The sequence below is a fragment of the Phyllobates terribilis genome, unplaced genomic scaffold (assembly GCF_046119375.1).
Source record: "Phyllobates terribilis strain yellow unplaced genomic scaffold, ASM4611937v1 Scaffold_690__1_contigs__length_815330, whole genome shotgun sequence".
Classification (NCBI taxonomy): domain Eukaryota; kingdom Metazoa; phylum Chordata; class Amphibia; order Anura; family Dendrobatidae; genus Phyllobates; species Phyllobates terribilis.
In genome coordinates this window covers 328,245-356,160 of record NW_027363450.1, presented here as the reverse complement: position 1 = coordinate 356,160, position 27,916 = coordinate 328,245, and positions in this window count along the sequence as shown.

The following is a 27,916-nucleotide window of genomic DNA, read 5'->3' as shown; positions in this document are numbered from 1 at the left end:
TTGCTCCGCTCAGTGTACTCTCCTATCTACTGAGCTGCGCTCTTCTAGGAGGTCTTTTAAGCAAAGGAGCAAAGGATTGGGGTCCCCACAAATCTGCTCAGAATTAATGACCCTAAATCACATTAAAAACGTCCCAAAAGTTGATATACTCTTTAAGGTTAATTTACACACACACACACACTGTATACGCCGTACGCACCACACACACTGTATACGGCGTACGCACCACACATACACTGTATACGCCGTACGCACCACACACACTGTATACTCCATACGCAACACACACACACACACTGTATACGGCGTACGCACCACACACACACTGTATACGCCGTACGCACCACACACACACTGTATACGCCGTACGCACCACACACACACACACACTGTATACGCCGTACGCACCACACACACACACACTGTATACTCCATATGCAACACACACACACACTGAATACGGCATACGCACCACATACACTGTATACGCCGTACACACCACACACACACACTGTATACGGCGTACGCACCACACACACACTGTATACACCGTACATACCACATACACTGTATACGCCGTACGCACCACACACACTGTATACGCCGTACGCACCACACACACACACACACATTGTATACGCCGTACACACCACATACACTGTATACGCTGTACATACCACATACACTGTATACGCCGTACACACCACACACACTGTATACGCCGTACACACCACACACACACACACACATTGTATACGCCGTACACACCACACACACTGTATGCTCCGTACACACCACACACACACACACACACACACACTGTATACGCTGTACATACCACATACACTGTATACGCCGTACACACCACACACACGCACACTGTATATGCCGTACACACCACACACACACACTGTATACACTGTACGCACCACACACACACACACACACACTGTATACGCCGTACGCACCACACACACACACACACACACTGTATACGCTGTACATACCACATACACTGTATACGCCGTACGCACCACCACACACACTGTATACGCCATACACACCACACACACACACTGTATACGCCTTACACACCACACACACACTGTATACGCCTTACACACCACACACACACTGTATACGCCGTACACACCACACACACTGTATACGCCGTACACACCACACACACTGTATACGCCGTACACACCACACACACTGTATACGCCGTACACACCACACACAATGTATACGCTGTACACACCACACACAATGTATACGCCGTACACACCACACACAATGTATACGCCGTACACACCACACACACTGTATACGCCGTACACACCACACACTGTATACGCCGTACACACCACATACACTGTATACGCCGTACACCACACACACACACACTCTGTATAAGCCGTACACACCACACATACACACTGTATACGCCATACGCACCACACACACACTGTATACGCCATACGCACCACACACACATACACTGTATACGCCGTACACCACACACACACACTCTGTATAAGCCGTACACACCACACACACACACTGTATACGCCGTACACACCACACACACACACACTGTATACGCTGTACATACCACATACACTGTATACACCATATGCACCACCACACACACTGTATACGCCGTACACACCACACACACACTGTATACGCCGTATGCACCACCACACACACGCAGTCTGTATACATCGTATGCACCACACACACGCACTCTGTATACACCGTACGCACCACACACACTGTATACGCCGTACGCACCACACATCCACTGTATACGCCATACTCACCACACACACACTCTGTATACGCCGTACACACCACACACACACTGTATACGCTGTACATACCACACACACACTGTATATGCCGTACACACCACACACACACACTGTATACGCCGTATGCACCACCACACACACACGCACTCTGTATACACCGTACGCACCACACACACGCACTCTGTATACACCGTACACACCACACACACACTGTATATGCCGTACACAGTGGCGTACTGCCAATGGCGGCAGACCAGGCGACTGCTATGGGGCCCGTGAGCCGAGGGGGCCCATAGCAGTCCAGGGGTGGATATACCGCCACCGGTGCAGCTGCGCCGGGTCCCCACCATGCAGCTGCACCAAGGGGCCCACAAGGTGCAGCTGCTCCCTGCACGCGGCGGTCAGGGAGTGATTCCTACAGCTCCGCTGCTGTCAGGAGGAGAATAGCAGCGGAGCTGGAGGGTTCATCCTCTACTTCCTCCCTGACCCAGGCGCGCGCAGCTTGATGACGTCATCATGCAGCGTGCACCTGGGTCAGGAAGAAAGCTGCCGGGCCCGGCAACCAGGAGGATGCTGCTGCAGGGGAGCGAGCTGAAGTAAGTTTTTTTTTTTTTTTTTTTACTGAAATGCTGGGGAGGGGATGGGGCTGGGAAGAGCAATAATGGGGCGGATAGAGCTGGGGAGAGCAATGATGGGGATGGTGGGGAAGGGGAGAGCAATGATGGGGGTGCTGGGAGAGAGCAATGATGGGGGTGCTGGGAGAGAGCAATGATGGGGGTGCTTGGACAGAGCAATGGTGGGGGGCTGGGAGAGAGCAATGATGGGGGTGCTGGGACAGAGTAATGATGGGGGTGCTGAGAGGAAATGATGGGGGTGCTGGGAGAGAGCAATGATGGGAGTGCTGGGAGAAGCGATGATGGAGGTGCTGGGACAGAGCAATGATGGGGGGCTGGGAGAGAGCAATGATGGAGGTGCTGGGACAGCGCAATGATGGGGGTGCTGGACAGAGCAATGATGGGGGTTGGGAGAGAGCAATTATGGGGGTGGTGGGACAGAGCAATGATGCAGGTGCTAAGAGAGAGAGCAAAAATGGGGGTGCTGGGAGAGAGCAATGATGAGGGTGCTGGGAGAGAGCAATGGTGGGGGTGCTGGGACAGAGCAATGGTGGGGGTGCTGGGACAGAGCAATGGTGGGGGGCTGGGAGAGAGCAATGATGTGGGGCTGGGAGAGAGCAATGATGGAGGTGCTGGGACAGAGAAATGATGGGAGTGCTGGGAGAAGCAATGATGGAGGTGCTGGGACAGAGCAATGATGGGGGGCTGGGAGAGAGCAATGATGGAGGTGCTGAGACAGTGCAATGATGGGGGTGCTGGACAGAGCAAGGATGGGGGTTGGGAGAGAGCAATGATGGGGCTGGTGGGACAGAGCAATGATGCAAGTGCTAAGAGAGAGCAAAGATGGGGGTGCTGGGAGAGAGCAACGATGGGGGTGCTGGGACAGAGCAATGACGTGGGTGCTGGGACACAGCAATGACGGGGGTGCTGGGAGAGAGCAATGATGGGGGTGCTGGGAGAGAGCAATGGTGGGGGTGCTGGGAGAGAGCAATGGTGGGGGGCTGGGAGAGAGCAATGATGTGGGGCTGGGAGAGAGCAATGATGGAGGTGCTGGGACAGAGAAATGATGGGGGTGCTGGGAGAGAGCAATGATGGGGGTGCTGGGAGAAGCAATGATGGAGGTGCTGGGACAGAGCAATGATGGGGGGCTGGGAGAGAGCAATGATGGAGGTGCTGAGACAGCGCAATGATGGGGGTGCTGGACAGAGCAATGATGGGGGTTGGGAGAGAGCAATGATGGGGGTGGTGGGACAGAGCAATGATGCAGGTGCTAAGAGAGAGAGCAATGATGGGGGTGTTGGGAGAGAGCAAAGATGGGGGTGCTGGGAGAGAGCAACGATGAGGGTGCTGGGAGAGAGCAACGATGAGGGTGCTGGGACAGAGCAATGATGGGGGTGCTGGGAGAGAGTAATGATGGGGGTGCTGGGAGAGAGTAATGATGGGGGTGCTGGGAGAGAGCAATGATGGGGGTGCTGGGACAGAGCAATGACGTGGGTGCTGGGACAGAGCAATGACGTGGGTGCTGGGACAGAGCAATGACGGGGGTGCTGGGAGAGAGTAATGATGGGGGTGCTGGGAGAGAGTAATGATGGGGGTGCTGGGAGAGAGCAATGACGAGGGTGCTGGGAGAGAGCAATGACGAGGGTGCTGGGAGAGAGCAATGATGGGGGTGCTGGGAGAGAGCAATTATGGGGGTTTCACTTTGCTTGTACTGTTAAGCCTTGTATGTTTTCCGTGTGCACATAGCCTTACAGTTAATTGGGGAGAGTCACAGAGACTGAATAATTTATATTATTGACTGGTGGAGATTATAGTTAATGGGGGGCACAGTGCTGCTTATCACTTTATATTTTGATTACTAGGTGGTTAATAGTATATTAATGGGGGGGTTACATATCTGTATTCGAGGACGCAGAGCGGGGGAGACACATGTATACATACAATATGTGACCTTGTTATTTTCTAGGCTGGAGATCATCGTGACAAGACGAGACGTGGCTGGGAGATGACGACATGAAGGTCTGACCAGATGGAGAAGAAGCAGCAGAAACCGACTCTGATCAGATGAGACGTCAGCGGTAAGTGCCTGGATGTAAATATTATTCTGTATCTGCACTGTGTGACTTGGAGTGATAATGTTATCTGTAAAATCCCTTAGGCCACATTCTCACATTTGTGTGAAATGTCCGTGTGCTGCCAGATGTTTTTGTCGGATGGTTCACGGACTCGTAGAGTTTTATAGATCCATTCACACATCCATGAAAATCACGGATCTGAGAATGAGATCTAAGAGGGTCAGAGAATGTCCTGTTCTGATCCAATATTGAGGATTAGAATAGGACATGCTCAATGCATCGGTAAAACAGGGCAGCACACCGACACTGCACACAGATGCAGGAATGTAGCCTTATTATGTATAGCACAGTCCCTTAGTATATAGTGTACTCACTTATTATGTATAGCGCCATCCTTAGTTATATAGTTTCATCTTTTATTATGTATAACACCCTCCCTTATTATGTACCATCCTCTCTAGCGGCTCACAGTTGGGGGATCATACTGTGTTGGGGTCAGCATACTTTACCCTGGGAGTTGAGGTGGGGTACAGTAGGGTCATTATACTGTGCATGTGGAGGAATTCACCATGGGGGTATTATACTATGTTTGGGGGGCCCTTTTATTGGCATCACACTTTATGGGGCAATGAAAGAGATCTAGGACGTCAGCAGGAGGAAAATTACTATGTAAAGATGGAAAGTTGTGAGATCTGATCTTTGGTGACCCCGACAATTATTTAATTTTTTTTTTGGGGGGGGGCAATTAGAGCTTCTGCTATGGGGCCCCATGATTCCTATGTATGCCCCTGGCCGTACATACCACATACACTGTATACGCCATATACACCACCGCACACACACACTGTATACGCCGTACGCACCACACACACACACATACACTGTATATGCCGTACGCACCACCACACACACGCACTCTGTATACACCCTGCGCACCACACACACATACACTGTATACGCCATACGCACCACACACACACACACTGTATACGCCGTAAGCACCACACACACACAATATACGCCGTACGCACCACACACACACACACACACACACACACACACACACACACACACACAGTGTATACGCCGTACGCACCACACACACACGCACACACACACACACACGCACACACACACACACACACACACACACACACACACACACACACACACACACACACACACACAGTGTATATGTGGCACCCCAGGGGTCTGGTTTCCACAGTAATGTAATGTTATGTCTGAGAGCAGGTGGGAGGTCCTTTGGTCAGGGATCCTGTGCATGCCACACCTCCTGCCCAGTCTTGGGAGGGGAAGAACTTCCCCTATATAAACCCGGGGCTGAAGCAGGGTTAGTCAGTCAAGGAGAGTAGAGACAGAGAAGCAGCATAGGCGGAAACAGCAGAAGCTCAGTGGAGCAATACCACTACGAGTCAGGGGCTGGCAGCTGCAGAGCTCGCCCTGACTGAGAAGATTTCTTACCGGACCCGGAGTCCGAGGCTGTGGGGACTAACTCCTACCCAGCAGCAGAATCCGTCAGGCAGGGGATTTCAGGTCCCCTGGCCAAGAAGCCCGAAGGCACGGTCACACGCGTGGGACCAGCACCGCCATCGTGGAGCGGAAGCCATTAGAAGGCCCCGAGTCACCGGCCATACGGGTGAGCACCACACGGTACACTCAGGGACGTGGGCTACTTATACCCGCTTCTAGCAAGGTAGCCAGAAGAGTACAGTCAGTTTGGGAGGCCTACAACTCCACCTGGCCAGGGGAGATCCCATCTGCTCAAGGACTGACCAGGCCCCAATCGCTAGCCAGTACTCCGGGAGGGTCTATCGTTGTTACTAGTAAAGACCCTGAACTACACCGTACCGTCTCCGAGTGGTTCCTGCTACCCCCATCATCCACATCTGCTGCCCTGAGGCCATACCCCTCCCGTTGGGGGTTATACCATCTACGCTGCACCATCCATCCACCGGCCTCAGCGGACTGTCCTGCAGCGGCAGCTCCATAGCTGCATTCAACGGGTGGCGTAGTCGTACAACATCTACCGCTGATACATCGCCGCTCAGTTTGACTCCCTGGGCACGGACCGGGTCACCGCCACGAGACTACAACCCTCAACAGATCCGGCTCCGGGTAAGCTCCCGCGTGCGCAACGCAGCGCGACACAGGCCCAGGGGCGCGTCAACTTTGGCGTAGTCGGCAGGATTTCGTGCCCGCAACCACCGGGTACTGCGTGCCTGAAAAAGAGACTTTTCAAACTTGCCTGTGGTGAAGATTCCCGCCATCCGGCGCCATCTTCTGCCTTCTTCCCGCCATCCGTGGAGTTTTCCCGCCATTGGACGCCATCTTGAGGACGCCGCGCGGGAAGAAGAGGGGCGTGGACTCCGAAAGCGCGCGAGAACTGATGCCCCGCCTCACGTCCGGACGTTGCGTAAGGTCCTGGAAGGGAGCCCAGCAGACGCCGACGTCACAGGAGCGCGACGGAAGGTCCTCAACCCTGACGATCCACTGCGGAGCCGCGGCCTACGGAAGAGGATCATCGCAAGGTAGGCCACGGTCCACTAGGGGGGAGGAAGATGTCGGATACGGAGGAGAGCTTCACTGCCTCAACCCCCGCCAGCGCTACCGCTGCTGCAGTTATGCCCTTCACCATGCCCTATATCCCGGGAGCAGCTTGGCTACCCCAGTACTCAGGGGAGTCACATACCCTGCATGACTTTAGAGAAAAGCTGGATAGCCTCTTCCAGGTGTACCCCCTCACAGAAGAGCAAAAAGTGAGCATCCTGGTGGCCCAACTAACCGGGGCAGCCAAAAGGGAAGTAAAATCCTGGCCACCTGGGAGGAAGACTGTCGCAGGGATACTAACCCGGCTGAAGGACACCTTTGATACCCGCACCTCAGCCGAGATTAAGCTTAGATTCTACGGGTGCAAGCAGCGAGCGCATGAGAGTATAAGGGACTATGCACTAAACCTACAAGAGGCCCTGAGGGCCATTAAGCAGACCGACCCTGATGGAGTGGGAAACGAGGACAGGCTGTTGACCGAACAGTTTATAGAGGGACTGTATTGTAATACCCACCGAACCCAGTTGCGGGCAATGGCCTTACAGGACCCCCATCTGGGCTTTGCACAGTTCAAGGACAGAGCCATCCGGGTGCTCCGAGAACCGGCACCGGGTGGCGTTGTGACCCACAAGCGCCCTGCTATCACTTACCACCAGGAGGCGGCGCCCTTGTCGGCAGGGCCTGTGGGAGCTGATGCGCAGGCTTTGGACAATGACCCGGCTCCAGACCTACACCATCAGGTCCAAGAGCTAGCTAAGAGCGTTGCTGCGCTAACCCGAACTGTGCAGTCTTTACAGGCTTCCACCCCAGGGAAGATCCAGCTGGCATCCGGACCGGAGGACATCCCGTGGCGTCGACCAAGGAGGACCCCACCGGCCAGAGGAAGACCCAGTGACCGATACAGCGAGGACGGACGACCCATCTGCCTCCGCTGCAATCAACCCGGACATATGGCAAGGTACTGTTCTTTAAACGGGCACAACCTGGGGTAGAGGGCCAACCCCCAGGAAAAAGATCACCAGGCCCATCGAACTGGCGCGACAGATATGTGGGAGGACGTCCAGTCTTGCCTGTGGTACTGGATGGCATTCCCATGAGTGCCCTACTGGACACCGGGTCACAGGTCACCACCATCCCGTACGTGCTCTTTAAGCAGTACTGGAATGACTCGGATATTACCCGCTACCCTGACGACGACTTGAGTATCATCGCCAGCAATGGCCAGCCCGTGCCACAGATCGGATTTAAAGAGGTGACCATCAAAATCGGTAGAGTCGAACTGGCAGCACAGGGACTGATCATTGTAGATATTGACAAACATGAGAGTCACCCAAAAATAACTCTAGGAACTAATGTAATTGAAAATTGTCTTGCAGAGGTGATTTTCCTTTTACAGCAGGTTGCCAAGAACGCCAGCTCCGGCGAGCAGCGGGTGCTCCAGAAAGAGATCCGGGCACTGATGCGACGGAAACAGGTGGAACTCTCCGGCGGTGAGATTGGTAGCGTAAGAATGTGTGACCCTTTTCCTATTGCCATGCCCCCAAAAAGTGAAATGATGATTTGGTGCCGGGCAGCTATTGGTCTGAGAGGTAGAGATTACCAGGCAATGGTAGAACCAGTTTACTCGGACAGTAGGCCCACCATTTTGACAGCACGGGGGGTGGTTGATGTACGCCATGGGAGGGTGCCCGTTCGCATAATAAATATCGGGGAGAGGGAAGTGTACCTGCCCCGGTATGCCACGCTAGCCAAATTATATACCATTAACAAAAATTCTATACAATCTGTGGAACCCTTGCCTCCATCTCACCCGGAGGAAGGTAACGGCTCTAAGAAAAACATGGAGGACTGGTGTCAGCAACTACATCTGGGTACTGACTCCACTCCCGCACACCAGAAACAAGGAGTCTATCGGGTGGTTCAGGAGTACGAGAGAGTGTTCAGTAAACACCCGTTAGACTTCGGGCGAGTCAAGGGGGTAGAACACCACATCCCCACGGGAGACCATCCTCCTATAAAAGAGAGGTATCGACCCGTACCCCCTGCCCACTACCAACACGCCAAGGGGATGCTTAGAGACATGAAGGAGGCTGGGGTGATCAGGGATAGCTGTAGCCCCTGGGCAGCTCCACTAGTCTTAGTCCGAAAGAAAGACAACACCATGAGGATGTGTGTAGATTACCGGAAAATCAATCGTATCACACACAAGGATGCGTACCCCTTACCAAGGATAGAGGAGTCATTGGCTGCTTTAAGATCTGCTAACTTCTTCTCTACCTTGGATCTCACTAGCGGGTACTGGCAGGTTCCTGTAGCAGAGGCGGACCGGGAGAAGACCGCATTCACCACCCCGATGGGACTTAGCGAGTTCACCTGCATGCCGTTCGGACTCTGCAACGCACCAGGAACCTTCCAACGACTAATGGAGTGTTGTCTGGGCCACAGAAACTTCGAGACGGTCCTGTTGTACCTGGACGATGTCATCGTATATTCCAAGACGTATGAGGACCACCTGAAACACCTGGCGGAAGTGTTCGAAGCTCTGGCGAGTTACGGCCTAAAGGTGAAACCCTCCAAGTGTCACCTCCTGAAACCAAAGGTGCAGTACCTGGGACACGTGGTGAGCGCTGACGGAGTGGCTCCCGACCCTGATAAGATCACCGCAATTAAGGAATGGCCAAGCCCCTCCAGCGTGAAAGAAGTGCGGCAGTTCCTCGGGTTGGTAGGCTACTACCGAAGGTTTATTCCCGGTTTCACCAAAAAGGCAGCACCTATGCAGGACCTCCTGATAGGCCAGTCCCGGAAGGCCAAGAACCAGAAGCCGCCCTTCAAATGGGAGGAGCTGGAAGAAGAGTCCTTCCGCCAGCTGAAGATGGCCCTCACGGGGGACGAAATCCTGGCGTACCCGGATTATAGCCAGCCCTTTATCCTCTACACCGACGCCAGTAACATCGGGCTAGGAGCCGTACTGTCCCAGATCCAGCAGGGGAAGGAACGAGTAATCGCCTACGCCAGCCGAAAACTGCGACCCACCGAAAGGAACCCCGAGAATTACAGCTCATTTAAGCTGGAGTTCCTGGCCGTAGTATGGGCAGTCACCGAGCGCTTTAAGCATTACCTCGCTTCTTCCCGGTTCACCGTGTACACGGATAACAACCCGTTGACACACCTGAACCCGGCAAGACTCGGTGCCCTGGAGCAGAGGTGGATGGCCCGTCTGTCCAACTACGAGTTCACAATCAAATACCGGGCAGGACGCTCCAATACCAACGCGGACGCCCTGTCCAGGATGCCCAACCTGCCGGACGGAGGAGAAGATCCGGAGGGACTGGAAGAAGTTGAACTCCCTGCATTCCACCGTCATGGGACTATCCAGTATTCCCACCGGGTAAGGAGTAAGCAGGCTGCTACGTTGAACCCCTTACCTCACTACAACTGGGCGGAAACGCAAGACAGCGACCCTGCCGTCCGACTGGTGAAGGAGATGCTGACTCGCCCGGAGGCTTGCCTTGAACCAGACGCTCCGGAGGAAGCCAAACAACTATGGGCAGAGAAGAGTCGACTGTTCCTTTACAAGGGGAAGTTGTGCCGCAGAATGGTTAACTCCCGGACGCATGAACTACTCTGGCAAGTAGTGGTGCCACGAAGAGACGCAGCCATGGTGATGGAGGCATACCACGACGGAGCTGGACACTTCGGGTGGAAGAAGCTGGAGTTCCTGCTGCGCGAGCGATTCCACTGGGTAGGCATGAGGGGAACCATTGAGAAGTGGTGCAGAGACTGTGGCCCGTGCAACCTGAGAAGGAAGGACCGCGCCAGCCAGAAGACTCCCCTGCAGTCCATCGTCACCCGGCAACCGTTGGAACTGGTAGCCTTGGATCATGTAAAACTGACCCCAAGCAGAAGTGGCTACGTCTACGCGTTAACCATTGTGGATCATTACTCCCGGTTTCTGGTTGTCGTCCCCGTCAAGGACTTAACGGCTCAAACAGCAGCTAGAGCCTTCCAGCAGCACTTTTGCTGTCCACACGGGTACCCGGACCGAGTGCTGACGGACCAGGGACCTGCCTTTGAAGCGGAGGTCTTCCAGGAATTCTGCAATCTGTATGGCTGCCGGAAGATAAGGACGACACCCTACCATCCGCAAACTAATGGACTTTGTGAGAAAATGAACCAGGTGGTAATGGATCTTCTAAAAACGTTGCCCCTGGAAGAACGCAGTCTGTGGCCTGAGAAGTTGCCCGATCTGGTGGACCTATACAACCACATCCCGGTAGGTTCCACCAACTGTACCCCGGCTTACCTAATGAGGGCAAGACCTGGTAAGTTACCTGTTGACCTGGAAATGGGAGTCCTGACACCCGAGGACACTTCACCAGAAACAGACTGGGACACAGAGAGGCAGCAGCAGTACCGGAGAGTACAGGAGAGCGTGGAGCGAAGTCTCTGTCAGGCTAGGGAAAGACAAGAGAAAACTTACAACCAGTATGCTCCCGCTGTTCCCCTGGTACCCGGAGAGCAGGTCTTGAAGAGGAAGAGACGGCTCCACAAGTTGGACGACCAGTGGGAGAAGGACCCGTACACCGTACTGCCCTCAAGCCACGAGAACCCGAAGGTTTGTACCATCAGTAAAGACGGAGGGGAAACCACAGCCATTGTATCCCGGGACCACCTGAAGAAGTGTCCCGAACAACTGAGGAACCCTGAAGAGGAACAAGAAGACCATCGACCCGTAGAGGAAAGGGAAGATATGGTTAGTACTGTGCTCGGGGACTTCCCTCGGTCTTGGACTCAAGTCAATGGTGCAGTTGTGGTACCCGTACTCACCTTCCTCCAACCAGCATCCCAAGCACCTACGGAGCAACAGGTAGAGCTGGAAGAACAGCCGGTCCAGGAGGCAGAAGACTCCACACAAGCAGAACAGGAGGATCAACCCTCTGCTTATAGTGAGCCTGCCGTACCCCTAGTGAGACAAAGAGCCGGTAGACAGCTGCCCAGTTTACCCTTGACAGCTCCTACACCCTGTAGTTCAGGGCCAGACAGTCAGCTCCGTAGGTCCACTAGGGCCACTAGAGGCCAGTTACCCGCACGCTGGAGGATTTGAAGTGTATAAATTGTTTTATTTATGTTTACCTGTGTATTGTTGCTTGTGTATAATTTTGTGTTTCCAGTTACTTTTAGGAATCCTTGGTGGATTACCGGGAATCCTTGTACATAGTTGGAGCGTAACCCAGGATGGACTAGAGACTGTTAAGGACTCGGGGTAGGACAGACCCCTACCTGGTTACGTCTCCCTGTTTTGGTGAAATGGACACCTTGCTTTCTTCAAAGACTGCACCCGGTTACGGACATGCCGTGACCACCTTTATGTGTTTCTTATTGTATATCTTGTTATGTTTTTCTAAAATGTGTTTAGTCCCGGAGTACTAAATTTTACTAGGGGGGAATGTGGCACCCCAGGGGTCTGGTTTCCACAGTAATGTAATGTTATGTCTGAGAGCAGGTGGGAGGTCCTTTGGTCAGGGATCCTGTGCATGCCACACCTCCTGCCCAGTCTTGGGAGGGGAAGAACTTCCCCTATATAAACCCGGGGCTGAAGCAGGGTTAGTCAGTCAAGGAGAGTAGAGACAGAGAAGCAGCATAGGAGGAAACAGCAGAAGCTCAGTGGAGCAATACCACTACGAGTCAGGGGCTGGCAGCTGCAGAGCTCGCCCTGACTGAGAAGATTTCTTACCGGACCCGGAGTCCGAGGCTGTGGGGACTAACTCCTACCCAGCAGCAGAATCCGTCAGGCAGGGGATTTCAGGTCCCCTGGCCAAGAAGCCCGAAGGCACGGTCACACGCGTGGGACCAGCACCGCCATCGTGGAGCGGAAGCCATTAGAAGGTCCCGAGTCACCGGCCATACGGGTGAGCACCACACGGTACACTCAGGGACGTGGGCTACTTATACCCGCTTCTAGCAAGGTAGCCAGAAGAGTACAGTCAGTTTGGGAGGCCTACAACTCCACCTGGCCAGGGGAGATCCCATCTGCTCAAGGACTGACCAGGCCCCAATCGCTAGCCAGTACTCCGGGAGGGTCTATCGTTGTTACCAGTAAAGACCCTGAACTACACCGTACCGTCTCCGAGTGGTTCCTGCTACCCCCATCATCCACATCTGCTGCCCTGAGGCCATACCCCTCCCGTTGGGGGTTATACCATCTACGCTGCACCATCCATCCACCGGCCTCAGCGGACTGTCCTGCAGCGGCAGCTCCATAGCTGCATTCAACGGGTGGCGTAGTCGTACAACATCTACCGCTGATACATCGCCGCTCAGTTTGACTCCCTGGGCACGGACCGGGTCACCGCCACGAGACTACAACCCTCAACAGATCCGGCTCCGGGTAAGCTCCCGCGTGCGCAACGCAGCGCGACACAGGCCCAGGGGCGCGTCATATACGCCGTACGCACCACCACACACACGCACTCTGTATACACCCTGCGCACCACACACACACACACACACGCACCACACACACACTATATACGCCGTATTCACCACACATACCCTGTATACGCCGTATGCAACACCACACACACTGTATACGCCATACGCACCCCCCACACACACACTGTATACGCCGTACGCACCCCCCCACACACACTGTATACGCTGTATGCACCACCACACACTCTGTATACGCCATACGCACCACACACGCTCTGTATACGCTGTACGCACCACACACACAATGTATACGGCATATGCACCACACACATTGTATACACCGTACACACCACACTGTATACGCCGTACGCACCACACACACTGTATACGCCGTACGCATCACACACTGTATACGCCGTACGCACCACACACTGTATACGCCGTATGCAACACACACTGTATACGCCGTATGCAACACACACTGTATACGCCGTACGCACCACACACTGTATACGCCGTACGTACCACACACTGTATACGCCGTATGCAACACACACTGTATACGCCATACGCACAACACACACACTGTATACGCTGCACACACCACACACACAGTATACGCCGTACTCACAACACACACACTGTATACGCTGTACACACCACACACACTGTATATGCCGTACGCACCACCACACACACACACACTCTGTATACGCTATATGCACCACACACGCTCTGTATACGCCGTACGCACCACCACACACGCTCTGTATACGCTGTACGCACCACACACAGAATGTATACGGCATATGCACCACACACATTGTATACACCGTACACACCACACACACACACACTGTATACGCCGTACGCACCACACACACTGTATACGCCGTACGCATCACACACTGTATACGCCGTATGCACCACACACTGTATACGCCGTATGCAGCACACACTGTATACGCTGCACACACCACACACACACTGTATACGCTGCACACACCACACACACAGTATACACCGTACGCACAACACACACACTGTATACGCTGTACACACCACACACACTGTATATGCCGTACGCACCACCACACACACACACACACACACACTCTGTATACTCTATATGCACCACCACACACACACACGCTCTGTATACGCCGTACGCACCACACACACACTCTGTATACGCCGTACGCACCACCACACACACACACACACACACACTCTGTATACGCCATACGCACCACACACACGGTATATGCCGTACGCAGCCTCTTGCGTGGTACCACCAGCAGAACACTGTCGCAAACACGCCGCCGCCGGGATCAGCCGAATGATTCACTGACCGCTGCCATCTTTGTACAGGAGGAGCGCATGCACAGTTTTAATGTGACCGCCGCTATCTGCCTGCACAAAGATGGCGGCGATCTGATTTACTGCGTGGGGAGACAGCTCAAATGAGAGAACACATGAGGGAAGAAGACAGCACAGGGGTGGAGAGAGAGAGCAGACAAGGGGGAGAGCACATGGGGTACACAGGTCAAAGAAGAGATCACATAAGAGGAGAAGACAGCAGATGGGGGAGAGAGAAAGTGCACAGGGGGAGAGAGACAGAGCACGGGGGGGACAGCTCAAACGGGACAGCACATGAGGGGAGAACACAGCACAGGAAGGAGAGAGACAGCAGACAAGGGGGAGAGCACATAGGGTAGACAGGTCAAAGAAGAGAGCACATAAGAGGAGAAGACAGCAGATGGGGGAGAGAGAAAGTGCACGGAGGGGAAAGAGACAGAGCACAGGGGGGAGACAGCTCAAACGGGACAGCACATGAAGGGAGAACACAGCACAGGAAGGAGAGAGACAGCAGACAAGGGGGAGAGCACATGGGGTAGACAGGTCAAAGAAGAGATCACATAAGAGGAGAAGACAGCAGATGGGGGAGAGAGAAAGTGCACAGAGGGAGAGAGACAGAGCACAGGGGGGGAGACAGCTCAAACGGGACAGCACATGAAGGGAGAACACAGCACAGGAAGGAGAGAGACAGCAGACAAGGGGGAGAGCACATGGGGTAGACAGGTCAAAGAAGAGAGCACATAAGAGGAGAAGACAGCAGATGGGGGAGAGAGAAAGCGCACAGAGGGGAAAGAGGCAGAGCACAGGGGGGAGACAGCTCAAACGGGACAGCACATGTAGGGAGAACACAGTACAGGAAGGAGAGAGACAGCAGACAAGGGGGATAGCACATGGGGTACACGGGTCAAAGAAGAGAGCACAAAAGAGGAGAAGACAGCAGATGGGGGAGAGAGAAAGCACACAGGGGGAGAGAGGCAGAGCACAGGGGGGAGACAGCTCAAACGGGACAGCACATGTAGGGAGAACACAGTACAGGAAGGAGAGAGACAGCAGACAAGGGGGATAGCACATGGGGTACACGGGTCAAAGAAGAGAGCACAAAAGAGGAGAAGACAGCAGATGGGGGAGAGAGAAAGCACACAGGGGGAGAGAGGCAGAGCACAGGGGGGAGACAGCTCAAACGGGACAGCACATGAGGGGACAACACAGCACAGGAAGGAGAGAGACAGCAGACAAGGGGGAGAGCACATGGGGTAGACAGGTCAAAGAAGAGATCACAGACGGGAGAAGTCAGCACATGGGGGAAAGAGAGAGTGGATAGGTGGGTGAGCACATGGGGGGTAGAGATTCTCAGCACTGCAAAGCACTGCAAAGCCTGCCCCCATCGTGACATTACTGCCCTCCCGATGAGACAGCATCGGGCCTCCATCTAGTATATACAGTACAGACCAAAAGTTTGGACACACCTTCTCATTTAAAGCTTTTTCTGTATCTTCATAACTATGAAAATTGTACATTCACACTGAAGGCATCAAAGCTATGAATTAACACATGTGGAATTATATACTTAACAAAAAAGTGTGAAACAACTGAAAATATGTCTTATATTCTAGGTTCTTCAAAGTAGCCACCTTTTGCTTTGATGACTGCTTTGCACACTCTTGACATTCTCTTGATGAGCTTCAAGAAGTAGTCACCGGAAATGGTCTTCCAACAATCTTGACGGAGTTCCCAGAGATGCTTAGCACTTGTTGGCCCTTTTGCCTTCACTCTGCGGTCCAGCTCACCCCAAACCATCTCGATTGGGTTTAGGTTCTGGTGACTGTGGAGGCCAGGTCATCTGGCGTAGCATCCCATCACTCTCCTTCTTGGTCAAATAGCCCTTACACAGCCTGGAGGTGTGTTTGGGGTCATTGTCCTGTTGAAAAATAAATGATGGTCCAACTAAACGCAAACCGGATGGAATAGCATGCCGCTGCAAGATGCTGTGGTAGCCATGCTGGTTCAGTATGCCTTCAATTTTGAATAAATCCCCAACAGTGTCACCAGCAAAGCACCCCCACACCATCACACCTCCTCCTCCATGCTTCACGGTGGGAACCAGGCATGTAGAGTCCATCCGTTCACCTTTTCTGCGTCGCAGAAAGACACGGTGGTTGGAACCAAAGATCTCAAATTTGGACTCATCAGACCAAAGCACAGATTTCCACTGGTCTAATGTCCATTCCTTGTGTTCTTTAGCCCAAACAAGTCTCTTCTGCTTGTTGCCTGTCCTTAGCAGTGGTTTTCTAGCAGCTATTTTACCATGAAGGCCTGCTGCACAAAGTCTCCTCTTAACAGTTGTTGAAGAGATGTGTCTGCTGCTAGAACTCTGTGTGGCATTGACCTGGTCTCTAATCTGAGCTGCTGTTAACCTGCGATTTCTGAGGCTGGTGACTCGGATAAACTTATCCTCAGAAGCAGAGGTGACTCTTGGTCTTCCTTTCCTGGGGCGGTCCTCATGTGAGCCAGTTTCTTTGTAGCGCTTGATGGTTTTTGCAACTGCACTTGGGGACACTTTCAAAGTTTTCCCAATTTTTCAGACTGACTGACCTTCATTTCTTAATGTAATGATGGCCACTCGTTTTTGTTTACTTAGCTGCTTTTTTCTTGCCATAATACAAATTCTAACAGTCTATTCAGTAGGACTATCAGCTGTGTATCCACCAGGCTTCTGCACAACACAACTGATGGTCCCAACTCCATTTATAAGGCAAGAAATCCCACTTATTAAACCTGACAGGGCACACCTGTGAAGTGAAAACCATTTCCGGTGACTACCTCTTGAAGCTCATCAAGAGAGTGTGCAAAGCAGTCATCAAAGCAAAAGGTGGCTACTTTGAAGAACCTAGAATATAAGACATATTTTCAGTTGTTTCACACTTTTTTGTTAAGTATATAATTCCACATGTGTTAATTCATAGTTTTGATGTCTTCAGTGTGAATGTACAATTTTCATAGTCATGAAAATACAGAAAAATCTTTAAATGAGAAGGTGTGTCCAAACTTTTGGTCTGTACTGTATATATATTACATATTCTACAAGCAGGGCTTGTGGATTGTCCATTATTCTAATATACAACATATCAAGTGCAGTGCAGGAGGGGAAGGCGAAGGACCTGACTAATCCCCCCAAATATTAATGATAGTGTGTAAAATAATCACAGGCTGCAATTACCCACAATGTTTTTTAGTTTTGTTTTTTTAAACAATTAAAATCAACTTTTTCTTGTGGTTGTAAATGTGAAATAACAGTGAGAGCCATGATGACATCACAATGCACATGACATCATAGACATGACAGCTGGAGAAGAATGTATGAAGCTCTGCACCAGAGCCATCTTGTGTCACTAGGATCTGACAGCTGGAAGGGGACGAGTCCAGGTAGGGAGCACATTACTTTTAAGCTTTGGTATACTTATAGCGTATCCCCCGGATTTATCATGGATCTCCAGAAACACTCTGTAATAAGACATTTTCAGGACCACCCCTTACCTAAATGAGGAGTCACTGATGATCTGTTGATATGAACAAGTATGGCAGCTAAACCCCCAGCAATGAGCTGCTATATTGCTGGGGAAGCAGCGTTTTCCATGCCCCCTATAGTAGGAGGATGACAATGTGATGATACATATTTGTTGGGGGTCTTCCAGCTCTTTGCACTGGCCCCCCACTATGGAAGACTACAATGGAGCTCGCCCTCTATGTCACCCCTATGCTCTAGTAAGGCATGTAGATAGGGGGGCTCAAGTTGGGAGATCTTTATGGGGCTCCATTTTTGGATCGTTTTGCCATTGACGTGGTAGAATTACAGCACTTTGTAACAGAAATTTAGTAGCGTATGCCATCATTCTCTGTTGTCAGCTCTTTTGCTCCTGTTGAATTCGGGGGGGACATTGGAGTTGTAGTTACTGGGGTCAGGAATGGCAGGATGGGGTCCTGGGTGTTATTTTAGTACATAGAGCAGTAGGTAATATAGATAAAATAAAAGGCTCCTTTTAAATGTGCCTCATAGAATTATAAAATGAGGTCGGGGTTTTGTCTTTTTATTGAATTAATTTGTTGTTGATGTTGTAAACTGGATCCATAAAAAGCAGTGAGAGTTTTAATGACATCACAGGGCGCGTGATGTCATCGACATCCCATGACATCACAGATGAAATAGAATGTGCACATTTCTAAACCGGAATCATTTTATGTCTTTAACCCCGGACAGCTTGAAGGAGACTGGTCCAGGTAAGCGTCTCTTCACACAATCTTGGGGTCCTGTTTACCCATCATGTAGCTGGGGGTGTTTGTGGTGAAGTTCAGCACTGCACCATTTTGCCCCCCAAAAAATCAGAGCCAACACGTCTGTGTCATGTGCTTATTGCTGTGATTGTCAAGGTGATGCCTTTAGGGATCGCTGACACTGCTGAGTAGCCGGCATATAACTCGGATGAGTATAGCACTCACTCCAATGTTATACTATGGGGCAGTGCCAACTAGTGTTTATTTTCTCATGCCAAGTCGGCATGAGAAAAAAATTGCTGCATGCTGCAATTGGCAGAGTATATCAGACGACGCGCCCATACAAGTCTATGGATACGTGAAAAACATCGGACTGCACTCAGATGTCATCCGAGTACAGTCCAATGTGCGCCGGCTGACTCACACAATTAAGAAGATGAAGAAATTAAATTCTCCATCTTCTCCACACCTGTGATCCGAATCTCGCATGCGAGAGAATTGGATCACAAACACAATATTGTTGATATTTTCCATTGAAGTAAGGCCCCCCTAAGGCGAAGGTCTGGACAGTAAGAAACCCTTCCAGTGTCAATGACCACCTAATGGTTCAAAAATATCTACCCCACTTTTTGCTATAAAGTGTAGATTGAGCATCCCAGAATGCCAAAGGGGATCCAGAAACCAGAATATTTAATACTTTATTTCAATCAAACTTCACCAATCTTTTTTTTTTTTGGTTTGTCCCATAGGGCGGAATGTTAAGTCGTCTGAAGAAACGCAGTGAGAAGGCATTCGTCTTGACTAGCGGAGAGGTTACTCCTTTGCTACAGGAGTCTGACAGGTAAGTGGACATTTTAACTCATCCATCAATTCCTCCCCTTGTATATTTATTGCAGAATTGCCGTTTTAATCACCCAAAAAGCGCATTGACCGGATATTTAACCAACTCACCACTTAGTTCAATCTAGCAATTTTAGGACTTCAATCCTGAAATACTTATTGGGTATAATGGCTTCACTGACTTAATTTCTAATATGTCCATTTTCCAACTTCAACCAAGAGGATATGCTGGTCTTGGAATATTTTCACTAGAACCGGTATAACTCCGTCCATCATGCTCCTCCAGTTAGGAGGATAGACTGGGATATTGATGGTTTATCAGCCCCACACTGGCGAATCCAGATCCAACTTCCATTAGGAGGGCAGACTGGTATACGGTGGGGAAAAGAAGTATTTAATACACTGCCGATTTTGCAAGTTTTCCCACCTACAATGAATGTAGAGGTCTGTAATTTTTATCGTAGGTCACTTCACCTGTGAGAGACCGAGTTTAAAAATAAAATCCAGAAAAATCACATTGTATGATTAACATTACATAATTCATTTGCATTTTATTGCATGAAATAAGTATTTGATACAATAGAAAAATAGAACTTAATATTTGGTACAGAAACCTTTGTTTGCAATTACAGAGGTCAGATATTTCCTGTAGTTCTTGACCAAGTTTGCACATAATAAAGCAGGGATTTTGGCCCTCTCCTCCATACGGATCTTCTCCAGATCTTTCAAGTTTCGGGGCTGTTGCTGGGCAATATTGAGTTTCAGCTCCCTCCAAAGCTTTTCTACTGGGATCAGGTCTGGAGACTGGCTAGACCACTACAGGACCTTGAAATGCTTCTTATCGAGCCACGCCTTAGGTTGCCCTGGCTGTGTGTTTCGGATCATTGTCATGCTGGAAGACCCAACCACAACCCATCTTCAACGTGCTTACTGAGGGAAGGAAGATACATGACCCCATCCATCCTCCCTTCAATACATTGCAGTCGTCCTGTCCCCTTTGCAAAAAAAAGCACCTCCGAAGTATGAGGTTTCCCCCGCCATGCTTCATGGTTGGGAGAGTGTTCTTGGGGTTGTACTCATCCTTCTTCTTCCTCCAAACAAGGTGAGTGGAGTGGACACCAAAAAGTTCTATTTTGATCTCATCTGACCACATGACCTTCTCCCATGCCTCCTCTGGATCATCCAGATGGTTATTTGCAACTTCAATCAGGCCTGGATATGTGCTGGGGTGAGCACTGGACCTTGTGTGCCCTGCAGGATTTTAATCCATGATAGCGTAGTGTGTAACTAATGGTAATGTTTGAGACTGTGGTGCCAGCTCTATTTAGGTCATTGACCAGGTCCTCCCATGTAGTTCTGGGCTGATTCCTGACGTTTCTCAGAATCATCCTTACCCCACGAGGCGAGATCTTGCATGGAGCCCCAGACCGAGGAAGACTTAGTCATCTTGTGTTTCTTCCATTTTCTAATAATTGCGCCAACAGTTGTTGCCGTCTCGTGAAGCTGCTTGCTTATTGTCCTGTAGCCCATCCCAGCCTTGTGTCTTTTATACAGGTAATAAGTTCAAACAAGTGCAATTAATACAGGTAATGAGTGCAGAGTAGGAGGGCTTCTTAAAGAAAAGCTAACAAGTATGTGAGAGCCAGAATTCTTGCTGGTTGGTAGGTGATCAAATACTTATTTCATGCAATAAAATGCAATTTAATTATTTAAAAATCATATAATGTGATTTTCTGATTTTTAGATTTTGTCTCTCACAGATGAAGTGACCTACGATAAAAATGACAGACCTCTACGTTCTTTGTAGGTAGGAAAACTTGCAAAATCGGCAGTGTATCAAATACTTATTTTCTCCACTGTAGTGCTGTCCAACATGACACCATCAAGCTCATCTTACCACTCCATACCAGGAGGGTAGATTGGGGCATTAACAGTTTAATCACTTTGTGTCCACAAGGCCATCTCTTCCAACTAGGAGCCTTAACTGGACTTACAGTGGTTTTATTCAGCTTATTGCAGCCATGTCCAGCTTGCACCTCCAACAAGGAGAGTAAACTGAAATGTAGATGTTTATCAACTTAAATGCTGAGCAGTCCATCCTATGACACCGGACCAGGAGGAGCAGCTGGACTTACACTGGTTTTGCTCAGCTCAGCCATACCCAACTTACAAATCCAACTTAAAGGATAACCTGGAAACTAAATGGTTAACCAACTTAAACGCCAACCAGTCCAATTTATGACTCCAGTACCCGAATATTAATTGAACTTACAATGATTTCATGTGTCTTATGACCAGTGGCGTAACTAGAGTCTGAATATATATATCCCGAATATGTCCCCCATTCTGCCGCTGTTCTTTATTGTATAAAAAAAAAACTAAGCCATTATACTCACCAGGGGTGTACATTCAAGTCATGGGGCTCCAGAGCTTAAGTATAACGCACTCCCCATAGTCCTTCATATAGTATAATGCATCCCATAGTCCTCCATATAGTATAATGCATCCCATTCTCCTCTATATAATATACTGTACAGCCCATAGTCGTCCATAAAGTATAATGCACAGCTCCTAGTCATACATGTAGTATAATGCACCCCATAGTTTTCAATAAAGTATAAAGCACCTCCACAGTCATACATAGTAGTATAATGCACCACATCATAATATATAGCAGTATAATTCACCCCCATAGTCATATATGGTAATATAATGTACCTCCATAGTCATATAAAGTAGTGTAATGCACCCCATAGTCATATATAGTAGTATAATGCACCTCCATAGTCATATATAGCAGTATAATGCACCCCTATCGTCATATATAGCAGTATAATGCACCCCATCGTCATATATAGCAGTATAATGCAAGCCATAGTCCTATATAGCAGTATAATGCACCCCCAGTCATATATAGTAGTATAATGCACCCCATAGACATGTACAGTAGTATAATGCATCCTCATAGTCATATATAGTAGTATAATACACTTCATAGTCATCCATAGAAGTATACTGCACCCCCATCGTCACATAAAGCAGTATAATGCACTCCATAGTCATATAAGGCAGTATAATGTACCCCCATATAGTTTATATAGTAGTATAATGCACCCCATAGTCATATATAGCAGTATATTGCACCTCCTGGTCATATATAGTTGTATAATGTACCCCCATAGTCATATATAATAGTATACTGCACCCCCATAGTCATATACACTAGTATAAAGCATCCCATAGTCATATACAGTAGTATAAAGCACCCCATAGTCATATATAGTAGTATAAAGCACCCTATAGTCATATATAGTAGTATAAAGCACCCCATAGTCATTTATAGTAGTATAATGTACCCCCATAGTCATATATAGTAGTATAATACACCCCACTGTCATATCAGTATAATGCACCCCCATAGTCATATATAGTAGTATAATGCACCCACATAGTCATATATAGTAGTATAATACACCTTCATAGTCATATACAGAAGTATAATGCACCCCTATAGTCATCCGTAGTAGTATAATACAACCCCAATAGTCATCCGTAGTAGTATAATACAACCCCCATAGTCATATATAGTAGTGTAATGCACCTCCATAGTCATAAATAGTAGTATAATGCACCACCATAGTCATAAATAGTAGTAAAATGCACCCTATAGTCATATATAGCACTATATTGCACTTCAGTCATATATAGCAGTATAATGTACCCCCATAGTCATATATAGCAGTATAATGTACATCATAGTCATATATAGCAGTATAATGCACCCTTATAGCCATATATAGTAGTATAGTATACCCCATATTCATATATACTAGTATAATGTACTCCATAGTCATATAGCAGTATAATGCACCCCGTAGTCATATATAGTAGTATAAAGCACCTCATAGTCATATATAGTGTTACGGGTCCGGGGGGTGGAACCTCTGTGCTATGGTGCAAGGAGGGACCCAGAGGGGCGTAACTAAGTATCAACCCGGACCGACCCTGGTCGTACGGCGGCTAACGACTCCGTGACCAGGGAGGGACCGAGCCGAGGGACCAGGTGCTACTCTGGGGATGACCTTGTAAGGGAGCAGGTGACCTTCACGGTACAGATGGCAGGGACTGACCGGAATAGCAGGTAGGCACAGCAGGCAGGCTGGCGAGCAGGAGTCTCTAGGTGGGCTGGCAGGTGGTCACGGCAAGTGACGGCAGGAGTCTCTAGGTGGTCACGGCAAGTGACGGCAGGAGTCTCTAGGTGGGCTGGCAAGTGGTCACGGCAAGTGACGGCAGGAGCCTCCAGGAAGGCACGGCAGGTAACAGGCAGGTCACAGGCAAGTGCTCCCAGGTGAGCGGGCTGGCAGGCACGGCAGGTAACAGGCTGGTGGGCAAGACTGGTAGTCAGGCTAGCAGCGGGACCTGAGGGCTGAAGCAAAAGTCAGAAACACTGTGCAACAACTTTTGCTCGGGCACCTCCATTTTGGAGGAGGTGCCTTATATATGGGAGGACCCTCGGCTATTGGCCGAGGACTCCTTAGGACGGCGCATGCGGCCCCTTTAAGAGGGAGGGAGCGAGCGCGCCCTAAGCACAGTGCCCGGGGAGCTGCGCGCGCCGGCTGCAGGAAGAGGAGCGCTGGTGAACGCAGAGCGGGGAGCGAGGAGGTGAATGGGACGGCGTCTCTGCCTAGCAGGGGGCAGAGATGCCGATGCTACATATAGTAGTATGGCAACTTATTTAAAATAAATATTTAAATACTCTACCCACCTTCCCTTCACTCCCGCTCCGCAAGTCCTGTTGTGAAGCAGGCAGCTGACTTCGGCCTGTGACGGGAGTGCATGACGTTACTGCCATGCGCCCCGTCATGTGCTGGCCTATGATTGGCCGACAGAATGCATTGTCGCTAAAGGACCCAATAGGTATGTCCACAGCAATACACTTCAACTGGATGTGCGTAGGAGGACACACATCTAATTAAAGGTTCTGCTGGTGTCGGCGGGCCCCTGATCCTCCGGGCCTTTGTGACTTGCTGCGACCGCAGTCGTTACTCCCCTACTAATCACAACCATGACCAACTTCAACTAGAAGGATAACTGGGACATAAATATTTTGCTAAGTAAAATGTCGACCAGTCCATTCTGAGACTCCCGACATCAGACTTAAAATAGCTTCATTCTGTTTAAAGCAACCATTTACACCTCCTACCAACAAGAGGCCAAACTGGGACATGGATAGCATATTGAACAGGTCTGCCTTTAACATCTAAGTATGAGGGATGGACTGGAAATTTGTTGGCCTCACCAGCTACCCTCAGGACTGTACTTTATTAAGCCACCTCCTTGTTGTTTGATAGGATCAGCCGTTATCACCCGGAAGTCATTCTTACCAATGAAGCATTGAGACAGTAAAGAAAACAAGCCTACAAACCACAATCGGCTGACATACCACTGAAAGTAGCCCGGGGCGGGCGGGCGGGCCCCACAGTCCGGACCCGGGGCGGGCGGGCCCCACAGTCAGGACACGGGGCTGGCTGGCCCCACAGTCAGGACACGGGGCGGGCGGGGGGCCCCACAGTCAGGACACGGGACGGGCGGGGAGCCCCACAGTCAGGACAAGGGGTGGGCAGGGGGCCCCACAGTCCGGATGCGGGGCTAGTCCCGGGGCAGGCAGGCCCACAGTCCAGGCTCGGGGCTAGACCCGGGGCCAGCCGGCCCCACAGTCCAGACCCGGGGCGGGCGGGGGGCCCCACAGTCCAGGCTCGGGCGGACGGGCCCCACAGTCCACGCTCGGGGTGGATAGGCCCCACAGTTAACGCTCGGGCCCCACAGTCCACGCTCGGGGCGGACGGGCCCCACAGTCCAGGCTCAGGGCGGACGGGCCCCACCGTCCAGGCCCGGGGCAGACAGGCTCCCCTTTCCCACTCGGGGCGGGCATGTCCCACAGTCCAGGCTCGGGGCGGGCGTGCCCCACAGTCCAGACACAGGGCTAGTCCTGGGGCAGGTGGCCCCACAGTCCAGACCTGGGGCTAGACCCGGGGCAGGCGGCCCCAAGTACGGACACGGGGCGGATGGGCCCCACAGTCTGGACTCGGGGCGGGCGAGCCCTACAGTCAGAAAACGGGGCGGGCGGGCCCCACACTCAGGACACGGGGCGGGCGGGCCCCACACTCAGGACACGGGGCGGGCGGGCCCCACAGTCAGGACACGGGGCGGGCGGGCCCCACAGTCAGGACACAGGGCGGGCGGACGGGGGGCGGGCGGGCCCCACAGTCAGGACACGGGGAGGGCGGGCTCCACAGTCCGAACACAGGGCTAATCCCGGGGCAGGCGGCCCCACAGTCCAGACCTGGGGCTAGACCCGGGGCAGACGGCCCACAGTCCGGACACGGGGTGGACGGGCCCCACAGTCCGGACACGGAGCAGGGATGCCCCACAGTCCAGACCTGGGGCTAGACCGGAGCACGCGGCCCCAGTCCGGACATGGGGTGGACGGTCCCCACAGTCCGGACACGGGGGGAGCCACAGTCCGGACATATGGCGGACGGGCCGCACAGTCCAGGCTCGGGGCGGACGGGCCCCACAGTCCGGACACGGGGCTAGTCCCGGGGCAGGCGGCCCCACAGTCCAGACCTGAGGCTAGACCAGGGTCAGGCGGCCCCACAGTCCAGACACCGGGTGGACGGGCCCCACAGTCCTGACATGGGGCGGACATGCCCCACAGTCCAGACCCGGGGCAGGCTTCCCCACAGTCCAGACTCGGGGCGAGCGGGGGGCCCCACAGTCCGTACCTGGGGTGGGCGGGGGGCCCCACAGTCCGTACCCGGGGCTGGCGGGGGGCCCCACAGTCCAGACCTGGGGCTAGACTCGGGGCGGGCGGCCCCACCGTCCGGACCTGGGGCGGGCGGGGGGCCCCACAGTCCAGACCTGGGGCTAGACCCGATGCAGGCGGCCCCACAGTCCGGACACGGGGCGGACGGGCCCATAGTCCGGACACTGGGCGGCCGCAGTCTGGATATAGGGCGGCCGGGCCCCACAGTCCAGGCTCGGGAATAGACCCGGGACGGACGGGCCCCACAGTCCAAGCTTGGGGCGGCCCCAAAGTTCAGACACGGGGCGGATGAGCCCCACAGTCAGGACACGGGGCGGGCGGGACCCACAGTCAGTACACGGGGCGGGTGGGCCTCACAGTCAGGACACGGGGCGGGCGCCACAGTCAGGACATGGGGCGGGCGGGCCCCACAGTCAGGACATGGGGCGGGCGGGCCCGCCGGACCCCACAGTCAGGACACGGGGCGGGCGGGCCCCACAGTCAGGACACGGGGCGGGCGGGCCCCACAGTCAGGACACGGGGCGGGCGGACCCCACAGTCAGGACATGGGGCGGGCGGGCCCCACAGTCAGGACATGGGGCGGGTAGGCCCCACTGTCAGGACATGGGGCGGACGGGCCCCACAGTCAAGACATGGGGCGGGCGGGCTCCACAGTCAGGACATGGGGCGGGCGGGCTCCACAGTCAGGACATGGGGCTAGACCCGGGGCAGGCAGCCCATAGTCCAGACACGGGGTGGACGGGCCCCATAGTCCGGACACGGGGCGGGCATGCCCCATAGTCCAGACCTGGGGCTAGACCCGGGGCAGGCGGCCCCACAGTCCAGACCTGAGGCTAGACCCGGGGCAGGCGGTCCCATATTCTAGACACGGGGTGGACGGGCCTCACAGACCTGACATGGGGCGGACATGCCCCACAGTCCTGACCTGGGTCTAGACCCGGGGCAGGCGACCCACAGTCCGGACACGGGGTGGACGGGCCCCACAGTCCGGACACGGGGTGGACGGGCCCCACAGTCCGGACACGGGGTGGACGGGCCCCACAGTCCGGACACGGGGTGGACGGGCCCCACAGTCCGGACACGGGGTGGACGGGCCCCACAGTCCGGACACGGGGC